Raw genomic sequence first — 27500 nt, forward strand, 5'->3', positions numbered from 1 at the left:
TATGTATATGTATGTGTGTATGTACGGGTGTGTGTACGTGATAGAAAGCATTTATCTGGCAAGCATGATTGCGTTAAGAAGCAGGTTTCAGTCCCGCCGTGGGGCACTGTGGAAATTTTCTTCTACTATAGCCTAGTGTCAACCGATTATTTGTGAGTGAAATATGTAGACGAAAAGTGTGTGATATCCCATTCTCCCTCTCTCTCTCTCTCTCTCTCTCTCTCTCTCTCTCTCTCTGTATATATATATATATATATATATGTGTATATATGGATAGATATATGTTTATGTGTGTGTGATGTGTGTGTGTGTGTGTGTATATACCTTACCGCTTGATAACGGGTGTTGGCCTGCTTACGTCCTTGGGACATAGCGGTACGGCAAAGGAAATTAGTAGATTAAGTATCGCACTTTAAAACATAAGTACACGGATCAATTTGTTTGATTCATCTTTCAAGGCTGTACCCCAGCATGGCTGCACTCCAATGCTATATATATATATATATATATATATATATATATACATGCGCTCATACATATATGCATACATACTTAGACACATACACACACACACGCACACGCACATACACACACACATCTTGTGTCGTCAGATAAATTCGTTCGTTTCTGTCTCCGTTTATTTCATTCCTTATCTTTTGTCAATAATTTCAACATATAAGTCAATAATACATTCTCCTTCACGGCTTCTTGCCACCGTTCCACCAGTTTGTCAAAGCTTTGATAATAGAAATCACCGGGTCTTGACTTGATTAATTCCTTCAGCTAAGTTTTCGGCCACGACGTTGATTCGTTGTTGAACGAAACGCCACGCAGACTATTGAAGCGTGACCGGATGGTGGCGAAAGGACGTTGACAAACAACGGGTCGATTGATTGACCAACCGATTAAGCATGCGATCAATTAGTTGCTTGGTTAAATAACTAACCAATTGACAAACGATAAAAAATCCCCTACTTTTGGTTGTTAATTCAAATAACATTGGAAAGAAACGAACTAATTTATCCGACAAATCAATAGATCGCAGCCATATATATATATATATATATATATATATATATATATATATATATGGTCCCTGCCCAATCACAAAAAATGTGAAAATGAGAAATTAAGCCTCGGTTAATATAAATTCTTCACAATATCAATCAATTGACGGCTCATTTATTTGCTTGTAAATATAAATGAACTTCAGACAGTGAGTGTGTTTTCTGTGGTAGAATTTCCCTCCCAAAATACAACAATGTTGGAACCTACAGGACGTGCTAGAAACTCGTACACAGTAGCTCTATAGTGACATTTATGCAGGTCACACACACGGAGAACTCTGATGCGTTTGCTCTGACCACTGAGAAGGAGCCGTGTAACTAAGAAGTTATCCCTTTTGATCCAATCTCTGATGTTTAATCGCCAGGCAATCCAGAGATAATCAAAACGTTGACAGGGATAAACGACTGGTTCTTTGCGATGGTTATGTCTCAGAGAAAGTGAGAGAGAGAGAGAGAGAGAGAGAGAGAGAGAGAGAGAGAGAGAGAGAGAGAGAGAGAGAGAATAGAAAGAGAGAGAGTGATAGAGAGAGAGAGTGATAGAGAGAGAGAGAGAGAGAGAGAGAAATAGAAAGAGAGAGAGAGTGATAGAGAGAGAGAGTGAGAGAGAGAGAGAGAGAGAGAGAGAGAGAGAGAGAGAGAGAGAGAGAGAGAGTGACACTGTTGTTCACTCAATCAGTCCGTACTCTCTCTCCCGAACTTGTGGTTCACATTACAAGAGAATATATAACCGACATATTGTAGACGAATTTTCAGCTGGAAGTTATGAGAGAAAAAGTAGGCCAGCAATGTCAAAAAGGATTTTGAAAGAAAATCGTGGGCATCGGATATCGCGGGAAATTACGCTTAGTTTTAATTTAGTTTTGTCATGAATTGCAATTATTACTCATGTTTCGTTAATCAGTTCACAGTAAAAGCATTAGAAAATTACATATATATATGTATTTATGTAAAAATATGTATGAAGCTATTTGTCAATCAATCTATCTATCTCTATATTTATTTATGGACGACTGTGTATGTGTGTATTAATTACTTGTAGGGACACCGTATTTCGCTAGGCAACCATAATATACTACAACGTATAATCTTTTCTACTCTAGGCACAAGGCCCGAAATTATTGGGGAAGGGGCCAGTCGACTAGATCATGCTTGATTTATCGACTGGTACTTAATTTTTCGACCCTGAAAAGATGAAAGGCAAAGAGTCGACCTCGGCGGAATTTGAATTCAAAACGTAAAGACAGACGAAATACCGCTAAGCATTTTGCCCGGCGTGCTAACGTTTCTGCCAGATCACCGCCTTATATTCTTTTCTACTCTAGACACAGGGCCCGAAATTTTGGGGGAGTGGGGCCAGTCGATTAGAAAAACCTCAGTGCGCAACTGGTATTTAATTTACCGACTCTGAAAAGATGAAAGGCAAAGAGTCGACCTCGGCGGAATTTGAACTCAGAACATAAAGACAGACGGAAAAGCGCTAAGCATTTCGTCCGGCGTGCTAACGTTTCTGCCAGCTCGCCACCTTGTACTCCAAAGTATATTAAACACTTTATAACTCAATACTGTGACGCTTGATTTTAAAATTCCTAAATCATGACTCGCTTGCAGAACAGATTTTCTAGAAGCCCTTTCTTGCTTTGTGGAGACCGTCAATATATGCGATCTTCCTGAATGTTTATTGTGGACATTCTAAACAATTGCCTCTGTTTCAAACCTAGCTGTAATTCGCGTGCTGGTACGACTAGACCAGTGGTTCTCAACCGGGGAACGTATTAAATTTTGTGAGATCCACGTAACAAAATTGGATCTACGATAGTATTTTAGGGGCTCCTGAAAAAATTTTTTGCTTTAGATGTATGTATTGGTATGTATTGCAAATTCAACCTACAGTTAACGTGTAAAAAAAACAACATAGGAATTTTGAAGGAAGTTTTAAACATCGAATGGTTATGGGTGGGGTCTGCCAGGAAAAAATAGCAATCAAAGGGGTCTACAGATAAAAAGATATGGTCAAGAACCCCTGGACTAGACCCTTTAAGGTGGTGCCCCACATTGGCTGAAGTGCAGTGGCCGAAACAAGTCGAAGGAAGATAAATGTTGCAACACTCTCTATAATCTATTGATGGAATGACTTGTGTGACTTTAGTTATTCTAATTACAACCAACAACTGTTAGCAACCATTTATTTTGTATATTTGCATAATATTTATTTCTTTATTGCCCACAGGGAGCTAAACGTCGAGGGGACAAACAAGGACAGACAAAGGGATTAAATTGATTACATCGACCCCAGTGCGTAACAGGTACTTATTTAATCGATCCCGAAAGGATGATAGGCAAAGTCGACCTCGGCGGAATTTGGACTCAGAACGATATACCGCTTAGCTTTCTGTCAGCTCACCGCCCTATTTACATAATCGTGGCACTCCGTCGGTTACGACGACGAGGGTTCCAGTTGATACGATCAATGGAAAAGCCCGCTTGAAATTAATGCTCAAGTGGCTGAGCACTCCACAGACACGCGTACCGTTAACGTAGTTCTCGGGGAGAATCAGCGTGACACAGAGTGTGACAAGACTGGCCCTTTGAATTACAGGTACAACAGAAAAAGAGTGAGAGAAAGTTGTAGTGAAAGAGTACAGCAGGGTTCGCCCCCTCCCCCAGCCGGGGCCTCGTGGAGCTTTAGGTGTTTTCGCTCAATAAACACTCACAACGCCCGGTCTCGGAATCGAAACCGCGATCCTATGACTGCGAGTCCGCTGCCCTAACCACTGGGCCATTGCGTCTCCACATTTACGTAATATTGTTGATTCGTAGTTAAGAGATGGATGTTGAAAGAGCACTGCTAAAAGATGTTAAAAGAATTCCTTTATTCGCTTCCGCCATGTGGCTGCGGTCATGCTGGAGCACCACCGTGAGATGAAAGTTTAATAAAAGCTTGAGAAGTACTAGACTAGTCCCACCATCGAAGATATTTCAGTCGCGATGATACACAAAGGGAACACAGGATTCATTCTCAGTTACGTAACTTGTCCATTCGTTTCTATTCCAGTAGGGTGTACTTTAAGAAAGGTTTTGGTTACTATTTCTAGCAGATCGGAAGAGCATGTAGAGGCCCTCGCCCATCGGCTTGTGCCAAATGTTTGTATATTTGCATAATATTTATTTCTTTATTGCCCACAGGGAGCTAAACGTCGAGGGGACAAACAAGGACAGACAAAGGGATTAAATTGATTACATCGACCCCAGTGCGTAACAGGTACTTATTTAATCGATCCCGAAAGGATGATAGGCAAAGTCGACCTCGGCGGAATTTGGACTCAGAACGATATACCGCTTAGCTTTCTGTCAGCTCACCGGTGTATGTGTATGTGCGTGCCTTTGTCTGTATGCGTATGTGAGTGTGCATCTGTGCCTCTGTGTGTGTGCGTGTGTGTGTGTGTGTGTGTGTGTGTGTGTGTGCGATGAGTTTGTAATGAGCGTGTGTAGCATGAGAAAGAAACTGATGTAAGCCACTGCCTCCACAGCCGGTAACATCAATAGTGACAGCAATCACACCACCAGCGCCGCCGCCTCCACCGCCACCGCCACCGCCACCACCACCAGCACTAGCACCACCACAGCCATTACCAGCGCCACCACATCTCCACCACTGCTAGTTACACTTCCAAGGGCAACATTGCTACCCGTCACCGTCGCCACCAGGACGACTACCTTTAATACGTGCTGTTAATAAACTTCGCCACCACCGCCGTCACCGCCACCGCCACCACCACCACTACTACCACCACTACTACTACTACTACCATCACCACCTCCACAACGAGAGCAGTATTTGGGTCAATGTGTCAGTAGAGAGCCGAGTGCTGTGCTAAACAATGTGTGGAATGCTTACTAGCAGGCGAGTCTCAGCAATACACACACACACACACGCAGGAAGAAGTATATACGCAGAGAGACGCACACACAGACACAGACAGACACACACGCACACACACACACACACGTATGACTGCACATACACACACATACTAACACACGCACACACACACACACACTTGTGAGTATAGTCGGATACCTAAACACACGCACATACATCCACATAGACACAGGCATACACACGTGATTATGTATGTATGTATGTATGTATGTATGGATGTGTATGTATGGATGGATGCGTGTATGTATGTATGGATGGATGGATGGATGGGTGGAAGGGTGTGTATATGTATGGATGTGTATATGTATGGATGTATGTATGTATGTATGATTGCATGTATGTTTATATATGCATGTATGTATGCATGTATGCATGTATGTATATATGTATATATATATGTATGTATGTATGAATCTATGTATGTATTTGTGCATATATCTATGTATGTATGTATTTCGGTAATTTATATGCATACGTATGTATGTATAAATGTAGGTATCGATATATGTAATGTATGTATTGTGTGTTTTTTATGTGTTTGTGTGTGTGTGTCGTGTTATATAATATAACAATGTGTGAGCGTGTATGAGCGCGTGTGTGAACAGGTGAAGGAGTAGCTCAGTGGTTAAGGAGATCGTTTTTCATTGAACAGGTCGAGGTTTCGATTTCATTGCGTGTTATATAATGCAAGTACCGTCTGTAGCCGTCGATAGACCCAAACTTCATACTTAAACTCAGGCGGGGCAGAGACTGTCTGACGAAGAGAAAAAGAAAAATCTGATGGACTAAACTTATATAATGCAAAGGAGATTCTTTTGTCACACGCCGAGTCATTCAGAATCTAGCAGAATATTTCGAGATGAGTACCACATGGACTTGGAATATTCAGCCACGTATCTTATGATTCAATGAGTAAATATACAAGACGCACCGTCGAAAGAGACGCGAAGAATCAATAGTAATTGAATTATACACACACACACACACACACACACACACACACACACACACACACACACACACATATATATATATATATATATATATATATATATATATATGTGTATATAAGTGGGATGTGGTGTAAAGTTCAAGGCTTTAGGTAAAAGAAAATACAGGGATACTTTATTATTTCATTCAGCATATTCTCCTCTCAGGTTCACGCATATATTGCAGCGGACCTTCAGTTTTTCCAAGTCCTGTAAAAGAGCTCGGAAAGTAGGGGTTCCAACTAGGCCTTTCACGATACCCTAAAAAGCAGGAAATTTTCGGCATCCCGTCGTATATTATAATTCAATGAGTAAATAATTTGCTTTCTAATCCACATAGTTCTGCATTCTGTCTCGCTGCGTGGCACCTTCGGCAAGTACCTTCTACTCCAGCCTAAGGCCTATCAAAACATTATACAGCATATATATATATATATATATATACATAAGGACTGGTTGTCTCGCGCTGGTTCTGTCATAGAATTGTTCTTTTATGGTAATACCTGTGTATGGAATACTCAGCGACATCAAACTTTATTCAATGAATCGGTATTTCAATTGATCGAACCACCGATCACTCCTCGTCGAAATGGACGGAGATAAATACAATTATACATTCTCCTTCTCTCTCTCTCTCTCTCTCTCTCTCTATATATATATATATATATATATATACACACACACACACACACACACACACACACACACACACACACACACACATATATATATATATATATATTATATAAACGTATATAGAAAGTAATATATGTTTGTGTGTGTGAGTATTTTTATGCCTATGTGCGGGTGGGTGTCTATGTGTGTGTTTGTGTGTGCATGTGTGTTTACATTTATGAATCATTGAACTGCGCCCATGCTGGGGCACAGCATTCAAAGGTTTTTGTGCATCATATTGATCCCATTATTCATATCAATTTAGTAATTAATGCTATCAATTGATATTAACTGAACCATTCCGTCCACAATATAGCAGGAGCAAAAAATGATCACAATAAGCGATTTCTAATGTAGGCAGAAGGCAACTTCGCTCCTGAATTCCTCTATCAAATTCCATTCATGACATATCATTAATTAGCTGTAGGCTGTTGTAGAAGCCAAGTTGCCCAAAGTGCCGTGTAACGAAATCGAACTTGGAACTGCGTAAATTGCGAACCGAATCTCTTAATCAGTCAAACATGTGTGTATGTGTGTGTATATGTATGTATGAATGCAGGTATATATGGATACATATACATACACACACATTGGTTCCTACCATAAATACACATTCATATTTTTATGTGTGTGTGCATGTGTGTGTGTGTACATATATATATATATATATATATATATATATATATATATATATATGTGTGTGTGTGTGTGTGTGTGTGTGTGTGTGTATTCTCAATCTAAACTGCCCGACAAATGGGAACTCTGAGTAGCAATTTTTATTTTGATATTTTTGTGATGTCTTTGCGGCTTTAATAATAATAACTATAACTTTGGTATTCGAATACTATTTTTTCCATCTTGTTTCACATTTATGTGTTTACTCTGGTATATGTGTATACATACATACATACATATATATATATATATATATATATATATATATATAATATATATATATACATATATAAATACACACACACTAGTGCGGGAATATATATATATATATATATATATATATATATGCACACACACACATACATACATACATATATATATATATATATATATATATATATATATGTATATATAATATATATATATACATATATAAATACACACACACTAGTGCGGGAATATGTGTGTGTTCATGTGTGTGTGTGTGTGTGTGTGTACATTCTATGTATTGATACACACACATATATAAACACACATACATGGTCGCACAGTCATTTATTTTTCACGTATATGCATTCAAAAAACGTATACGTAGTAACACATGCACCACACCTGTATACTGACAGACTATTATAATTACTCAAACGCATTAAACGCGCACACACACACATATGCACAGACACACACACAGGGCACATACATACTTGACACATGCACAGAGAAATAATCAGAAAAGAACACGACATTCAAAAGCCCATACTCAATTAAGGACACACATAAAACTACGCCAAGTTATACAAAACTAGACTCGATGCAAGTTAGTTCTAATGCGCCTGTGCAGTGGTAAGGTTAAGTATAGTTTTCTCACATTACACGATGAAATACACGCTACGTTACACGAAGCACATACACACACACACACACACTCACAGAGTTTTATTACCAGGCACATCACTATAAGCACAGCGATATACAGTATTTATATTTTCAAATGTTCGTCCCAAAATATATACACATGCGTACACGCTCATAATTTTCGTTGTTATATACACCGTAAATATACATAGGCATCTCCAACACTCACATACATACACTGTTGTACATAAACCTATATATCTAGAAATGTACCCTGAAAAGGACGCACCCGCGCACACAGGCGTGGCTGAATAGCAAGAAACTTGCTTCCCAATTACGTGGTACTAGGTTCAGTACCACTGCGCAGCACTTTGGGCAAGTGTCGTCTACTATAGCCTTGTGAATGGATTTGGTAGGCGGAAACTGAAAGAAGCCCGTCGCATACATGCGCACACACATATGTATGCATGTATATATGTGTGTATGTGTGTGTATGTGTGTATGTGTGTTTGTATATGGGTGTGTATGTGTGTGTATGTGAGTGAGCGTATGTGTGTGTCTGCTTTTGTTCCCCACCGCGGCTAGACAAGTGGTGTTGGTGTGTTTATATCCACTTAACTTAGCGGTTCGGCAAAAGAGGCCGACAGGATAAAAGAATTACAGGGGTCGATCCATGCGACTAAAAGTTCTTGAAAGGCGGTGCGCCAGTATGGCCACAGTCAAGTGAAAAACGATATGTACCCACCCAAAGACACATTGTACCGCTCTCATGCACAAAACACACATTCACACATGACAACGCGCGCGCGTACACACACACACACACACACACACACACACACGCGCGCGTACACACACACACACACACACAGCTATACATGTAATCGCTCTATCAAGCAAACAATATCATATCATGTGTTATGCTTCTCTAAACACAAACAGCGCACAACTACAAACCTCAAGGTTGTTTGCAGACGCTGCTAAAACTCACTGTCATTGAGAATGTTTCCAAGTGCAGGGTTCTTCACCCACCATGATGCAAACCAATATCGGGTCGCAGTCTACAGAATGCTTTTTTTTTTTCGTCTTATATTCTTTTACTTGTTTCAATCATTTGACTGCGGCCTTGCTGGGACCCCGCCTTGATGAGTTTTAGCCGAACAAGTCGTCCCCAAGACAGTTTTTTAAAGCCTATTACTTAATCTATCGGTGTCTTAGGCCGAATCGTTTAGTTACGGGGACGTAAACAGACCAACACCGGTGATCAAGCGCTGATAGGGGGACAAACACAGACACAAAGACGCACACACACACGGATACACACACGCACACACATATGTACAACGGGCGTTTTTGCGTCTACGAAATACACTCACAAGGATTTGGTCGGCCCTTAGCTATAGTAGAAGACACTTGCTCGAGGTGCCACGCAGTGGAATTGAACCCGAAACCATATGATTGGGAAGCAAGCTTCTTACCACACAGCCACGCCTGCACCTATGTAATACATAATGTATTATACATGTATTATACACCTGTAATATTTTAAATTATGTTAGCGGTTCGGTAAAAGATTATGTTACGCTTGATAAAGTGGTGAGCGCAGATATATAGGTTCGTTTCCCAACCAATAGGTCTGCCTTTCGATCGTTTTGCGCAGCACTTTTGGCAAATGTCTCAAGATGGGCGAGTCTGTAGATTCGTTAGCACGCCAGGCAAGATGCTTAGCCGTATTTCGTATGTCTCTACGTTCCGGGTTCAAATTCTGCCGAGGTCGATTTTACATTACCAAACGGTCGTACTGCATCACTTCTTAAGTTGAAGCACCAAGTCATTGAGGTATTGTCGGTACAGTTTGAAGTAAGGTGAATAAAATCAAAATAAGCATCAGGATATCAAGAAGGGATGCAGTACGACCGTTTCAAGCGGATCCATTTAATTGAACAACGCAATATATAGATATAGATATATACAAATATATACACATTATGTCTATAAGTGTGTGTGTGTGAGTGTATATATATATATATATATATATATGTATATGGGAGAATGTACAAAAAAAAAAACAACAACAGACGAGGACAGGTGGTGTAAACAACAAAAGGATGTATTAGTTTGACGCTCGGGAATACAGAAAGTCTTTAACGTTTCGAGCTACGCTCTTCAGAAAGAATACGGAGAAAACAAGGAGAAAAACACGGAGAAAAAAAATTGAATGGTGTTTGGTCAACGATCTATCATGGCTTCTTTATATATATGTATATATATATATATATATATATATATATATATATATATATATATATATATATATATATATATATATATATATATATATATATATATGGGAGAATATACAAATAATAACAACAGACGAGGACAGGTGGTGTAAATAACAAAAGTATATATTAGTATGGCGCTCGGGAATACGGAAAGTCTTTGACGTTTCGAGCTACGCTCTTCAACAGAAAGAATACGGAGACAAGGAGAAAACACTGTCTATAAGTGTGTGTGTGTGTGTGTGTGTGTGTGTGTGTGTATAGATAGATAGATATATACATACATATATATATATATATATATATATATATATATATATATATATATATATATATATATATATATATATATGTATATATCTATCTATCTATCTATCTATACACACACACACACACACACACACACACACTTATAGACAGAATGTGTATGTGTGGTGTATATTTAGGAGTTTATATATATTTGATTTGTCATGTATTATGATAGAATAATGTGTGTGTGTGTGTGTGTTTCTGTGTGTATATTCATAAATGCGTTCTGTGTACACATGCTAATGTTTGTACGTTTAAGTTTTTATGTGCGAGTGTGTGTCCACCAGCAGATGTTTTTTTCACATGATTTTTATTAAAGTTTATTAATTTTCTCTTTAAACTCAGTCACGTGCAACTCAGTATGCAGTATGTATAAGTGTGTAGGAGGTGTATCCATGCGGTGCATGTCCGTGTGTGTGTGTCTCCATGTTCGAGCACGTGTGTCTGTATGTATAATTATGTCTGTGGTTGTAATTGTGTGCATGCATGTATAAACCGTGTGGTATTAGATATTCTGTATCTGCACGTTCTTGTGTGTGTAAGAGAGAGAGAGAGAGAGAGAGAGAGAGAGAGAGAGAGAGAGAGAGAGAGAGAGAGAGAGAGAGAGAGAGGGGGGGAGCGTATTGTCTTGTAGTTTTATTCATTAGATTCCAAATGAATCTACATTCCATTCTTTCTCAACATCTCCCTCTCTCTCACTCTCTCACTCCCTCTTTCTCCACACCATACACCCGGTCCATGCATACACACATGTAAGCATAAACTCATATTCACACGCACAATCATATGTGTACATACACATTCTTGCGTACTTTTACATATCCACGTTTCCACACATACTCTCATATATATATATGTATATATGTGTGTGTGTGTGTGTGTGTGTATGCTCACACACACACACACACAAACTCATGTATACACACGCATATACTAAAATGTATCACAAGACGTCTCGTGCAATATGTGTAATACACACAGAGACACCCCACGCTCTCTCTCTCTCTTTCTCTCTCACACACACATACATCCACAGGCGCACGCATATACCCTCCCCCACACACAAATGCACTCACATAGCGAGACCCAGAAATAAGCAAGGGACCTGAAGTTTCTTCTGCATTACGATTTCATGTAAGTATACTAGATATTGCGTCCAGTAATCTTTAACCGTTAGTGGTGGATCACTTGTTCTCCAATTCATGGATGCTCACATAAAGCCCAGGTGTGGTGCCTGAATTAACAATTGACACTTAACGGACACTCGATGCCACTTGTTCTTGAACAATGCTCTTTAAAACAGAAAACTACAGTGATGAATAGAGTCTAATAGCAAGAATTACACTAGAGTTTCTCATTTTCCCGGAACTCGTCGTTCCTGGAAAATCGGAAGTAAAAACAAACTCCAGTTTTTAAATATTTATTTATTAACTATAAGTGCAGGGGTGGTTTGTAGGTGCAGGTGTGGCTGTGTGGTAAGTAGCTTGCTTACCAACCACATGGTTCTGGGTTCAGTTCTACTAGAGCTTCTACTATAGCTTCGGACCAACCAAAGCCTTGTGAGCGGATTTGGTAGACGGAAACTGAAAAAAGCCCATCGTATATCTATCTATCTATCTATATATATATATATATATATATATATATATATATATATGTGTGTGTGTGTGTGTGTGTGTCTGTGTTTTTGTGTGTCTGTGTTTGTCCCCCCCAACATCGCTTGACAACCGATGTGTTCCCGAAACTTAGCGGTTCGGCAAAAGAGACCGATACTTACAAAGAATAAGTCCTATTCTTTTCTACTCTAGGCACAAGGCCGGAAATTTTAGAGGAGGGAGCCAGTCGATTAGATCGACGCCAGTACGAAACTGGTACTTGTTTAATCGACCCCGAAAAGATGAAAAGCAAAGTCGACCGCGGTGGAATTTGAACTCCGAACGTAGTGGCAGACGATATACCGCTTAGCATTTCGCCCGGCGTGCTAACGATTCTGCCAGCTCGCCGCTTTGAAACCATTATTAATTTTATTATTGTTGTTGCTATTGTTCTTCTTACTGTTACTACGAAACCCTTGTATCTATCGTAGAGAGAACTATTATAATTGTTATTAAGGCAGTGAGCTCCCAGACTCATTTGCACGTCAGGTAAAATGCTTAGCGGCAGTTGATCCGTCTTTATGTTCTGTGCTGAAATTCTGTTGAGGTCAGCTTTGCTTTTCATCCTTTTGGGGTCGATAAATTACGTACCAGCTGAGTACTGGGGTCGAAGTAATCGATTTAACCCCTCAGCCCCACCCCCACAAATTTCCGGCCTTGTGCCCATAGCAGAAAGTATTATTATCATTATTATTATTAAACAAGGCGGTGGCGTATTTCGTTCGTCTTTAGGTTCTGAGGTCGACTTTGCCTTTCAGCCTTTCAATTTGGGAGCATTAAAGAATGTACCAGTTGAACAGTGGGGGCCGATGTAATCGACTCAGCCCCTCCAACAAAATTGCTGGCCTTGTGCCAAAACTTGAACCCAGTATTATACAAAACTCATCATATACTAATTTAGTTTGCAAAAATGTTGACGATTGGTAACACCAAACCTGTTTCAATCACCAGAATGGTTATGCAAATTCTTGTGGATATTTACCCACGAGCCCATGGCAAGGTCTTCATTTTTAATATCTTTGACTCTCTCTCTCGTAGCATGATTACAACAGGAACAACTGATCACTCTTCTGTTGCACAATGTCTTCATCATTTTGGATAGACTCTGTCTGATATTTCTCCATCTTCTCAGCTTTCTTCCATTCCACTCTATAAGGGATTTGCTTTTTTTTTTCTTTTTTCCAGGTCAATGTTCTTGAGATGTTTGTTCTATCCTTTACTCAGATTTCTTTGTAGCCATCCTATAATTATTACACGAGATGTTATGATTGATTATGCATCAGACGCTCAAAAACGCTCCATCATCTTCTTCTTCTTCTTCTTCTTCTTCTTCTTCTTCTTCTTCTTCTTCTTCTTCTTCTTCTTCTTCTTCTTCTTCTTCTCCTCCTCCTTCTTCGTCTTCTTGTTCTTCTTGTTCTTCTTGTTCTTGTTCTTTTTGTTGTTGTTGTTGTTGTTGTTGTTGCTGTTGTTGTTGTTCTTCTTCTTCTTGTTCTTCTTCTTGTTCTTCTTCTTCGTCTTCTTCTTCGTCTTCTTCTTCGTCGTCTTCTTCTTCTTCTTCCTCTTCTTCTTCTTCTTCTTCTTCTTCTTCTCCTTCTCCTCCTCCTCCTCCTCCTCCTCCTTCTTCGTCGTCTTCTTCTTCTTCTTCTTCTTCTTCTTCTTCTTCTTCTTCTTCTTCTTCTACCAACGCCGCCGCCGCCATACGCTCACACTATTATAATTACGTCTCATACGATTCGTTGTAGTATCAGTGTATCCCCCCACTCCCCCACTCCCCCACTCCCCCACTCCCCCACTCCCCCCACTCCCCCCAGACGCATACCCCCCCACACACAAATGTGATGTCTATTTTATGATACAAAACAGATGAAAGAAGAACAGCAACATCATTGCCGATTTGAATTCAAAATTTCAAAGATATTTAGACCCGACTGAATAACGTAAAGTGATTCTTTTCTTCTGCCAGGTCATTGCCCGGGTACTTACCACTAATTAGATATCAGGATTGCCATATAAAAAAAAATTAATAGCTATTTATGACAGAAATTAAAGGCTGGCATTATTTACATGTATTCAAATGTATGCATATACACACGCTCGCACAAACGCTTATACACCTTGCTCACACACACACACACGCACACATATATATATATATATATATATATGTATGTATGTATGCATGTATGTATGTATGTATATGTATGTGTGTGCGTGTGTAAACATACATGCGTACGTAATATATACATGCATATACACATGCACAGATAGATGGATGTATATCTATTTGTAAATATATAAATCTACCTTTCGTTTGTTCTCTCTGTGAATATATATGTGTGTATGGGAAATTTGTGTGTGTGTGTGTGTGTGTTCAAATTTTATGTATAAGTGTGTGTGTAGTGCTTTTGTTATATACATATATATATATGTAACTAAATGGTAAGATACATTGGCACTAATTATGGTATAGGTGAAAACATAATCTATTATCGCCCAGAAATAATTGAGGTGAATAACGTTGTAGAGAGAGTAATTATCTCCAAAAGATAAAAACCAAATTTAGGGACATTTATTGATTGTTGACAACACGCAGACTTGAGGCACCGATAGAATAGTCATTTTCATCTCTATAAGCCCCTTGAAATACATTCCTACAAAACCATTTCTCGTTCGCTCACAAAATTTACACTACATGAACTAGTTTTTCCTCCTTCCACGCATCCTTAATCAGTAGGGACACTCCACTTATCCCTGAACACCTTCTCATCTCTAATAGACCAATGCCTACAAGTGCACAGTTGTCTTTGCATCTGTTTGGTGGTCCGGACACAAGATTGTCGCGAAAAGTCACCCAACAAATGCATAATACACAACGTATCATCATCTCCCGGACTTTGATGTCACTTCAGCTCGATTGGCATCTATCTCTGGTGATAGATGTACATCAGACTTCCATCATAAGAAATAGCTACATGAGTAACTGTTGCCATCTTCTTAGGCATCTTCCTAAACTAAAGGAAAGCTTTCAATCTAAATCTCCCACGTGCTTCACTCAGAGCTGTGCTGCAAGAAATATAGACTTTAAAGCTTGGAAATGTATCACTTCACCTTTTCCAAGCTCTTCCCCAGCAACACAACTCCTGCAAGACTGCTATTCAATCCACAAAGGATTCTCTTGCAACTTCAAACAGCAGTTGATCTTTTGCATATTTTCTCCTACAGCCTAGATCTAAAAAGAGTGAAATGAGTTCGCGAGAATGGAGAGAAGAGCAGATATCAACTCGGGTTTTGCAGTTGCTTTCGGACAATTCATGCGGCACCCATTTTTCAAGCACCCATAAAGCATTATGTGCCTCAAATGCTCTTTGGATACTTCCGTGTTAAAAATGGTTTTAATCAAAGAAATTTTAATTCTATTATTCTGTAAATTGTAGGGAGACAAGTAATTGGTCTGTAATTAGTATAAATGTACACAAATGCATAAAAATAATTTTGAATTCCATTAGACATTCTAAAATACTATTAAATTTCAATGAATTTTAAAAAAGGTAAAATAGAACAGAACTTATGGGATGACCTGATATATATTTATAATCTCCCCCCCTCTCTCTCTCTCTTTATATATATATATATATATATACACACACACACCAGTTCACTTTTTATTTTATAAAAGTGCCTACGTTTATATGTCATTTCATATAAAAAAGAATTTAAGCGACAGACTGCAAGTTGATGGTAACCGAAGTAAATCGAAAAAAATATATATACGCAGTCGATTTTATTTTTTTAATATTTTTTTCAATGAATGTACATTTAAAAGAATTTTATGATTTGCTAAAATACAAGTGCGAGTGTGGGAGAGAAACAGCAAATTTCCAATAAAAGTCTCGCACAATACGAATGAAAAATAAGTACTTGAAACAAAAGAAATAAATTGAGAGATTTATGCATACATAGATACACACACACATACTTGCATACATACATACGTACATACACACATACACACATACACACACACAAACATACACGTACATACATACATAGAATGTATGTATGCATGTATATTCGACAGACTTACACACTGTTTCCGTTTACCAGGTTCACTCACAAATTGTTGGCTGGTCTGAAGCCATAGCAGTAGTTTCTTGCCCAAGTACCATGCAACGGAACTGAATGCCAAAACACGTGGATGCAAAGCGACTTTCTTAACTGCATAGCTATGCCTACGCGTAATCTTTATTTCGGGTGCATTTGCAGTATAGTCACTGATGCTAGCCACGATAATGAGTTTAAATATTCTCATGAGTTTAATTTGAAATGGAGTGACCTCACCTGGCATAACTTATTCTGAATCTTTTCCCGTAAGGTAAGCAATAAAAAAAAACCAAAGAAAGAGAGAGAGAGAGAGAGAGAGAGAGAGAGAGAGAGAGAGAGAGAGAGAGAGAGAGAGAGAGAGAGAGAGAGAGAGAGATTCATAAGAAGGTAAAATTTTCAAATTTATAGATTATGAATTTAGATATTCCATTTATAGTGTTTAAGATTAAGGAACAGCGCATTTGTTGCTTTGATCTATTTTCTTCTCATTGGAACCCACCATTTACCAAATTATGACCACTTTTGCTGTGATGCAGCGAACATAATCATACTCGTTTATGTTTCGTAGATGACGATGATGATGACGATGATGATGATGACGATGATGATGATGATGATGATGATGATGATGACGATGATGATGATGATGATGATGATGATGATGATGATGATGATGATAGCAAGTCTTCGTGTTCGAAGATCAAGAGGACGAGTGGCCAAGCCCACCTGTGGAGTTGAGGCTGCGATTGCCAGTAATCGACCAGTGCCTGTCATTTTCGTCCTTTCTCCACTGCTGCAAGAATTTTCTTCCAGCCTGCACCTTAGTAGTCTTAAAATGACAGTTGGTCTACGCAATCCGCTCTCACTCTGTAACAACCCTTTAGCATTAAATTCGGCCACATCAGGGCCAAATATTTTATCTGCTTTATCTTCATACTGGCCAGATCCAGCCTCTCATTCTTCCTCTACAACGTTATTCCAAAAGTAAATCGACATTTCAAAGCTATGAGATAATATGTAATTAATTCCAAACAATGTGAATAAATAAGCATTACATTTCACTGAGTCATCTGAATGCTAAAGGGTTTAACCGGAAGCATAGAGTTAGGGAGCTAGCTTCTTACCACAGCCCCACATGCGCCTCATACATACATACATGCATATATCATTTCATTGAATTTTGCACGACTATTTTCACGCAGGTGGCTCTTCAGCAAAGACGATCACCAATGTAACACTTGACCTGTTTCTTGGAATCTCCTACCGAGTTGTGGCCTCATTTTACAATTCCTGTTCAGGCCACCAACTGACTTCGCACCCATCACAAATATGCTGCGGATTAGGCAGTAACAGAACCATCTCCCAATCTGTTTAATTCCTCTCTGGTTCGTGTGAGTTTAGGTAGTTGACCAATCCAGCTCTTGAGAGGAGAAATTGTCCATACAAACTGCGCTTCAATTCCAGCAGGACATCTGCAGGAACTTTAGTTGTGTCATGTATACGGAATCAATACTTCAGAGTAAAGTGCTCCACTCCTTTCACACATAGACATCACATCTGTTCTTGACAATCTTTCTCCAGGATACAAGATTTTCAGCCAATGCCTTCCATTTGTCCATGTTTATTTCAAAAGCTTTAAGATCACCGTTTATAACATCCTCAAATCGCTTCCTTCGTTTAAGCATTATTTTCCCCCTTTCGTCAGCTCCCCATAAAAAAAGTACATATATACGAGGGTGGTTGTTGAAAAGTTCCTGCTTTGGGTAAAAAAACATACAGGAGGATCAGTTAATTATGATTTTAGCCAACATATTCCCCTCTCAGATTCACATACTTATTATAGAGCTCCTTTAGTTTTCCTAGGCCCTGTAAAAGAACTGGGAAGGTTGGGCCACCAGCCAGACCTTTCGCGATACTCTTAAAGCCAGGAACTTTTCAGCACCTTCTCGTACATACAATTCTCCGGGAGAATCAGTGATACAGTATATACATCATTCATACCATCGCACATAATCTAAATCAAATTAAAAAGAGAGATAGTACAAGATGGTGATTTAACACAGTTTCGTCTGGGGCATTATCAACAAAATTACTTTTATCAGCCTACATGTGTTTGATTGCGTGGTGGTAGTGGGTATAGAATCACAAGTAATGGGAAGAGGATAATGGAGAAACAAGTGACCATCACTGAAATTCACTAAACCACGAAATAAAACAGATCAACATAAATAGTGATTAAAAATGAAAATAGAATATGAAAACGAAATTATATGATAATCATATAATATATTAAAAAATAAAATGAATCTGGAATTATATGAAAATTATATAAATACGCATAGATTATAAATTACAAGACAATAATAAACTTTAGGAATATAATAACATGAAACTAATTGGAAATTGCGTACTGGTAGTTTTATTATTTGGATCATTTTATTTAATTCATTTATTGATCTTGTTTTATTATATTTTTACTCTTTATTTCTTTATTTTTATCAACTTTTATATTCTGCACTGTATCGTTTTGTCTTCACAGAGCACAAAAATAACCCCTAACCTCTTTCCCAATTTGTTCTCTCATATTTTTGAGTGAACTGCCAGAATCATTACAGAGGCGGGCAAAATAACCCGAAGTATTATTTGTGAATATTTAAGCCCAGCTATCAAAGACATCTGAGGTCATCTTTGCCTTTCATTAAATCGTGATCGATAAAGTAAAGTGCAATGCAAGAACTGATGTCAATATGATCGTCTAACCCTTCTCCTTAAAATTAGAGGTCTTGGGCATTATGCAGAAGTCATATCATAAATCTCTCTCTCTCTCTCTCTCTCTCTCTCTCTCTCTCTCTCTTTCTCTCTCTCTCCCTCTCTTATATTATGTATATAAAACTGACCTTGTGAAAACATACACATGCATTTTCAGAAAAAACTATTATACGAAAACGTTTGTTATGTGAAAATATATTTTGCATTTTATATTCTATATGTACATTATAGATAAATGGAAAACACTATTTACCCTAATCTTAAAAAATAAAACTCAATTTATTTAAAGAAAAATATGCATGTATAAGAAGGCGTTAAATTTTTATACATACATATATATTAATATTTGTTTAAATATACATATTCATATTCATATATACATATACATGCATATATGCATGCATGATGGTTGCCAACTCGACTTCGAGTAGAACCATTGCCTGATTTCTTTCTATCAGCTGGTACTTATTTAATCGAGTCCAAAAGGATGAAAGGCAAAGTCAACGTCGGAATTTGGACTCAGAACGTAAAGACAGGCGAAATACTGTTAAGCATTTCGTTCACTGTGCTAACGTTTCTGCCAGCTCACCGCCTTGATAATGATGATGATGATGATGATGATGATGATGATGATGATGATGCTGCTCATGATGGTGATGCACAATTACCTACGTGTAACCAGGGAATCTCAAGTCACTGATTTAATGAATTTAGGTGCTCCTTCAGTGTGACGGACATTGACATCTTTCTTGCTAGCAGACCATAACAGACCTTATGCATTTACATTGGGGAATGTTTTGGGGTAAAAAAAAAAGTAAAAAAAACTGACCAACACAAGATAATTGTTTTTTTCTTCATTTTTGTCTTTGGCAACGGCAGGCTCTTTACTAAGCACCAATTGTGCATCTCGCTCTTTCTTTTCATGCTCACTGCAATATTCTCGCCTACATTAGGTGGACGCCCTGGCAATATTTCTATATTATTTTTATGACATACTATTAATATTTGGAACACAATCGGATCTTGGGTTTTGCACTAACATCTTAACTTCTTAGACTTAAGCTCCTTAAACTTTCGAATCGGATCTCTTGCTTAAAGGAAAATAGCTTGTCGGTGACTGGGTATACATACATACATAAATACATACTTGCATGCATACATACATACATACATGCATGCATACATACATACATACATACACACATATATACATATATACATATGTATGCCCACATACACATAACGGACTGGCTTTGGTGCATCTGCTAAATTTGAAAATGGTTAAAGACATACGCGTAAGGCATTACGCAGAGGGTTCGAACCGAAATCATACGGTTGCCAAGCAAAACTCTTAGCTTTTGAGTTGTGTATATCTACAAATATGCACATATAATAACCCCATATGATCATATATATATATATATATATATAAGCATGCGAAATATAAGATTTGAAGTCACGTTGAAACTCACGTGTGTTTGCAATATTTGTCTCAAGATGTTGGCTAAAGAATTATGAAAAGGGTGAAAAAAAACTCCAGAAAACAACAACCATATGTATAACAGTTCAAAATATATTATAAGAGAAACGAAGTTGAAACCAAAAACACATGGCTGCCTTTTGCGACATAAAAATCTGAATAACAATTGTTTGCTTAAGATGGTAAGGTCAAACGAAAAGCAGGGAACATTTTAGCTACTTATCTCTATACATACATATCTATTGTGTTACAGTCCTTCTTTTGTTTTATTTCGCGTTTCACACAGGCACCCATATACAGATACTTCACATTTACAGACGCAACGGCATGTGTATAGCACCCATGTTATTCCGTCAGCCTTGTCTTAGATATTTCTTGCATTGTTATGTTATATGCACTTTCCAACCTATCTAGCTGTCACCATACGTACCTTCCTACCTATAAACATGATACATATTTACACACAGAAATACAATGTTATATATACTAACATAGGGCTTGTATTACAAAAACCCTGGTTTATGCTTCCACAGCTATACATACATAATATAAACTTATGCATATTACACATTTAATTATATCACACATACGTACATACATACATACATACATACGTGCATGCATGCATACATACATATTCACACAGGCATAACATACATACATACATACATACATATATATATATATATATATATATATATATATATATATATATATATATATATATATATATATATATATGTATATATATATATGTATATGGCGGCATTCCCGTTTAAGCATGCAATATAACTCCTTATAACTTTTGCAGTTTTTGAAATTTTCAAAAAAGCTTTGCGAATTTGTGTTCTACTCAAAGGAATTCATACGATTATGAAAAAACAACTTCTGTTTGTGATTTAAGGGCGACTTAACTATGGGTTTTCAGCACATCCCACGATCACCTGATATCTTCCTCGTTTCTTTGTCACTCTGAAATGCATTGACGTTTTTCAGTATTTTTCCCCCACATTAACGCTTATTCAAACGATGATGCACCCAACGGAGTTCTGTTTCTTGGATGAAAGCAAAAAATTCGGACGGTCCGTATTTTAAACCCAGATTTATTTTTTTTAATTCGAAAAAGAGTGGACATTTTAGGATTTCTGGGACGAGGTCTGAGAAATTAAAACAAAATTATCTTTCTCATATTAGAACAGAAATTTGTAGAAATTTTCTGAAAATTCCCGAAAATAATTAAAAAAAAAACGTTTTGAAGTGCTTAAACCAGAATTCCGCCATATGGCATAGCGGTTAAGAGAGCGGGATACTAACCCCAAGATTCCGAGTTCGATTCCAGGCAGTGACCTGAATAATAATAATAATAATAATAATAATAATAATGATGATGATAATAATAATAACAACAACATCGAAAAATACCTTAGGAATGAGAACCCAGGTTTGAAGTTTCATCAAGACACCTAATGAAGGCGGGAGGGTATATCAAATGTAAATAACGTATATAATTCCTCATCTTTTAAATATAGAACTGTAATATATATATATATATATATATATATATATATATATATATATACATGGATGTGTACCTCTGTGTGTGTTTCTTTGTTTATATCCCATCACAAAGTGGCTCGATTCATAGATAGCGATAAGAGAGGTATCAGACTGATGTGTACTAGTGTTAACAGGATCTACTGAACCACTTCAGAGTAGTTTCCTAGCATGAGAGAGAGAGAGAGAGAGAGAGAGAGAGAGAAAGGTATTGGACAAAGAAATCAAAATGAAAAAGAATTCTTTATAAGAGGGAGAGAAAGTAGCCATTATATCGTGTTATAGTTGCAATCAAGATGTTCTTTTATTTCACTCAAATACGTGTGTTTGATTAAGTTAAGTCTTCCTGTTACTGTCAACATATCTGTGTGACTAAAACTGGTAATTAATGCTCACCCTTCATATGGAAAGTGTTTGTCGTGGGAAATAAGCATCAAGCAAGAAGGAAAATATTAAACAGTTACATATAAAATATATTGAAATATTTTGACCTTCAGTCACAAACTGCCATGAAAACATGTTCCTTCTTTTGAGTGGAATTCAACGTGTATGCTGTATACTATATTGTCTTGGAGAAATTCTAGTATTTTCTACGATTCTTTGGTGAACCATTAACTGGTTTAATTCTATATTTGCAGCCACTTCTCTCCATCGCTAATACACTTAGAAAGAAAAAATAAAAGTTTGTATGTTATAATTACTCGTATTAAATTACTTTAAGTTGTTACGTGTGATCTCTTATATAAAGAGCATTACATTACATATGCAGAAATACAGGTAAACACACACACACGCACACACTCACACACACACACACACACACACACACACACACACACACACACACACACACACACACACACACACACACACACACATATGTGCATAAACACACGTGAACACATAGATATGCGTGCATACACGCACATGCCCAATCATACGCACACATACGCACAAAAGCACAAACACTTGCATTCAAGTGTATCATCGCCGTCATCAACATTATATAAATTTTCAACATTATCATCCTCGTTATCAATTATGGCAACCGCAACAACAACAACAACAACAACACCAAAGACAGCAACCTTTTGACGAACATTTGTTGTTGAAGAGACAGATCACGTGTCAAAAGCACTTAGTATAATGACCAACTGACACACATGTTCTTATAAGTATATTTCTTTTGATCCGTAGCCGCCATACATATGACTCGAACCCACTTAACAAGCTTACGTAATGCCACCCAGCTAACCTAACCGTCATTCACTCATCAACAGTGTGAGTTGCAATATTTCTTCAACGTTCAAATTCCGCCGAGGTCGACTTTGCCTGTCATCCTATCGAGGTCGATTAAATAAGTACCAGTTAATCACTGGGGTCGATGTAAGCGACTTAATCCCTTTGTCAGCCCTTGTTTGTTCTCTCTGTGTTTAGCTCTCCTTTTGGGCAATAAAGAAATATATATTATATTAAGGAGGCGAGCTGGCAGAGACGTTAGCACGCCGGACGAAATGCTTAGCGGTATTTCGTCTGCCGTTACGTTCCGAGTTCAAATTCCGCCGAGGTCGACTTTGCCTTTCCTCTTTTCGGGGTCGATTAAATAAGTACCAGTTACACACTGGAGTCGATGTAATCGACTTAATCCTTTTGTCCTTGTTTGTCCCCTTGTGAGCAATAAAGAAATAAATATTTCTTCAACGTTTTGGGCGGCAAGGTGGCAGAATCGTTAGCGCACCGGGTAAAACGCTTTGCGTTCTGAGTTCAAATTCCAGCGCGGAAGACTTTGCCTTTCATCCTCTCAAGATCGATAAAATAAATACTGTTGAGCAGTGAGGATCAATGTAGTCGATGTATACCTTCAACCGAAATTGCTGTGCCAAAATTTAAAACCAATAGGTTTTTAACGCTTAAGATAGCGAGCTGACTGAATGCTTAGCGGCATTTCATCCGTCGCTATGTTCTGAGGTCAAATTCTGTCCGTACAACGCCATGCGACTATGATAAACATTATATACCAGCATCGCTATGTGCTGATTTGCATACTCGATTACTTATCTTGGCTGATTCGTTGTACCTTAGAGTGGTACCGATCACGTTTATATACCTTGTGTCCGACTCTATGACGCTGATGTCGTTCGGTGATGCTAACAAGGTTGTTCCACCTCCTGGCTCAAACATGATAGCCCTCAACATCTTTAGTTTACACAATAGCGGTTTGAGAGTCAGTACATGTAGGAGAAACGAAAGAATACAACCGTGACGGACGAAGAGCATGATATTGAGTGGTTTCGATATGTGACCATTTACCCACTGGGAGAATTAGCTGTACCTAGCGGCAATTCAACCTTAAAAATTACAACGGTAATAAAGATGAAGTATTTTTTGTTCTGCACTTCGCTGTCCACCCTCATCTTTTTCAAGTTTCACTTCCAAAAGTTGACAAGGGATTAGCCAAAGCGGGAAGAATGCATTTTCAACCTCCATAAACAATTTCCCATGTCCACCAGACAAATAAAGACAGCCAGCTCTTCTCTGTCAAAGAAAGGCAGCTGGACGATCTTCACAAAGGACGCATGTGATAGTCGGATCCACCCCACAGGTGACAACAGGTGTTCGTAATCAAGTCATCAAGTCTGGGCACTGGGCGAATGCATACGTCGGAATAGTACTTGCCAGCATTTTTACCATCTTGTAAAGTTGAGGATTCAAATCCGACCAAACTTAACTTTGTATTTCAACCATTCTGGATGGATTGAAATTTAGTAGCAGCCATTTACTACTATATGTACCAGGTTCGATGGTTCCAAGTTAACACCTCTCCTCAAAATTTGCTGGTATTTGACTGTATTAGAAATACTTACATAATATGGTTTTGTAAACATCCAAACTGATACATAAGGCCGAAACTCATGTATAAATTAATTAAAAGAATGTGGTTCTCAGTCAGAATTTCTGACCATGAATTTCTGACCAGTGGATCACTTTAGTTCATTGAACGAGCGCTTAAGTGGCTGCTTTCGTTGTTTTTTTTTTTCTTAAGCGGACACGTGTTCCCTTAGCATAAATCTCAGGCAGCCTGAATCCGCGTGACACACACCGACAATGTTGTACGTTTGAATTATTGCACATGATTTCAGTGTACTCAATTTCGCTCACAAGACCCGTATACGAAGGAATAAATATATTAATTAACACACACACACACACACACACACACACACACACACACACACACACACACACACACATATATATATATATAAATGATGGCACCCCATTAAAGATGTGAGCTACTTAATTCATGGTGTAAACAAAACGGGAGAATTATTACATAATTAACACCCTTGTGTGTCATGAGAAATTAGTACTTCAAATCCTGACATTGATGGTGGTGGTGGTGGTGGTGGGGCAAATTCCTAATTGTATTTGTTTGAATATGTGCGTTATGTCTTTGTTTTTTCGCATTTCGTACGATTAAACGCAAGTACGTTTGCAGTTTCATTCTTTCTTCTCTCCCAGATTTTATCGTCGTCCATTTTTCTCATCTACCTTCCCACCTATTTTCGCTTTAAAACCCGTGATAGAGAAGAGAGAAAGGCTTATGAGAATATTAAAGTGGAAATATTACCGTGAAAACTATCAGACAACTAGTTCACACGCTTAGCAGAGTTTTTGTTTGTAAACAAAACCAGCCTAAATGTAACCTTTTACAAGTGAATTGAATTTGGGTTGAGGCCAACAGATTTCTCTGGCTTTTTATAGAAATAAATTCCTTCTTCGCCTTTATTTTTATCTGTCTCTCGATTTTTACCTTCTTTAATTTCTCTCTCTCTTTCTCTCTTTATCTATCTATCTATCTATCTATCTATCTATCTATCTATCTATCTATCTATCTATTTCTTCCTCTTTCTCTCTCTCTCTCTCTCTCTCTCTCTCTCTCTCTATATATATATATATATATATATCTACCTACTTCTCTCTCTCTCTCTCTCTCTCTCTCTATCTATCTATCTGCCTGCCTGTCTGTCTGTCTGTTTGTTTGTCTGTCTGTCTGTCCGTCTGTCTGTCTGTCTGTCTGTCTGTCTGTCTGTCTGTCTATCTGTCTCTCTTTACCTACCTACCTACCTACCTACCTACCTACCTCTCTCTCTCCCTCTCTCTCTCTCCCTCTCTCTCCCTCTCTCTCTCCCTCTCTCTCTCTCTCTCTCTCTCTCTCTCTCTCTCTCTCTGTCTCTCTATCTATCTGTGTCTCTATCTATGTCTATATACATGCACACACATATCTTTTCGTCTTCTCATGTAATTGTTTTCGCCTTTTTATGAAACATTTCTGATGATTATTTTCTTGCTAATTTTATCTTTTTGCTTCCTACGGCTTCTCCTCCCCACCTCATTCGCCTCCTCCTGCCATTCCTCCCCTCCCACTCCTTCGATTGCTTTGTTATTTTACTTCTTTTGAAAGGATGTCACAGTGGCAAGGAGCGAACACACGCACTCATTCATATACATACGTACATACATACATACATACATACAAATATCCACACACAAATACATACACGCATATGTTAATAATTAACTGAATGTAATCTATTCACATTACAGCTTAAAGTTCCGCTATTACATCGTCATTGCAATACTACAAAAAATTGTCTACCTTTACTCCATTGTCACATACATTGGACACACATGTAGTAAACCATGGTAGAAAATCAAGCATTTTCTTCAATAATTGCGTTTAGGAAAGTCATATAGTTCAAACTTCTCGATGCTGGCGTGAGAGCTATTGAACCTGCAGTAATTTCAAATTTAATTGACATACAGATTCTAAATTTCATTCCCAATACATTCCGTTCAATTAATGATGGAGTACATAGGTCAGATTATTCAACTCCAAAAATGTGAAATGGGTAAAGTCAGGAAACTCGTTGTCAAGCTACTGTAAGTAGCGATATTAAAATAGTTGCTCCCTCCGTGTAATATTTAGTTAATATCTTAATAGCAACAAGGCCAGCGAGTTGGCAGAAACGTGAACACGCCGGGCGAAATGCTTAGCGGTGTTCCGTCTGCCGCTACGTTCTGAGTTCAAATTCCGCCGAGGTCGACTTTGCCTTTCATCCTTTCGGGGTCGATTAAATAAGTACCA

The 27500-nt window shown here is 38.1% G+C and overlaps 1 long non-coding RNA gene across 1 annotated transcript in view; it reads right to left on the minus strand.

Moving 5' to 3' along the window:
• Positions 1-27500, minus strand: part of LOC128249185 (uncharacterized) — a 178569-nt gene that overhangs the window by 65449 nt on the left and 85620 nt on the right. The gene's annotated exons all lie outside the window — the stretch shown is intronic.

Source organism: Octopus bimaculoides, chromosome 12 (genome assembly GCF_046866305.1).
Source record: "Octopus bimaculoides isolate indiv1 chromosome 12, ASM4686630v1, whole genome shotgun sequence".
Taxonomy (NCBI): Eukaryota; Metazoa; Mollusca; class Cephalopoda; order Octopoda; family Octopodidae; genus Octopus; species Octopus bimaculoides.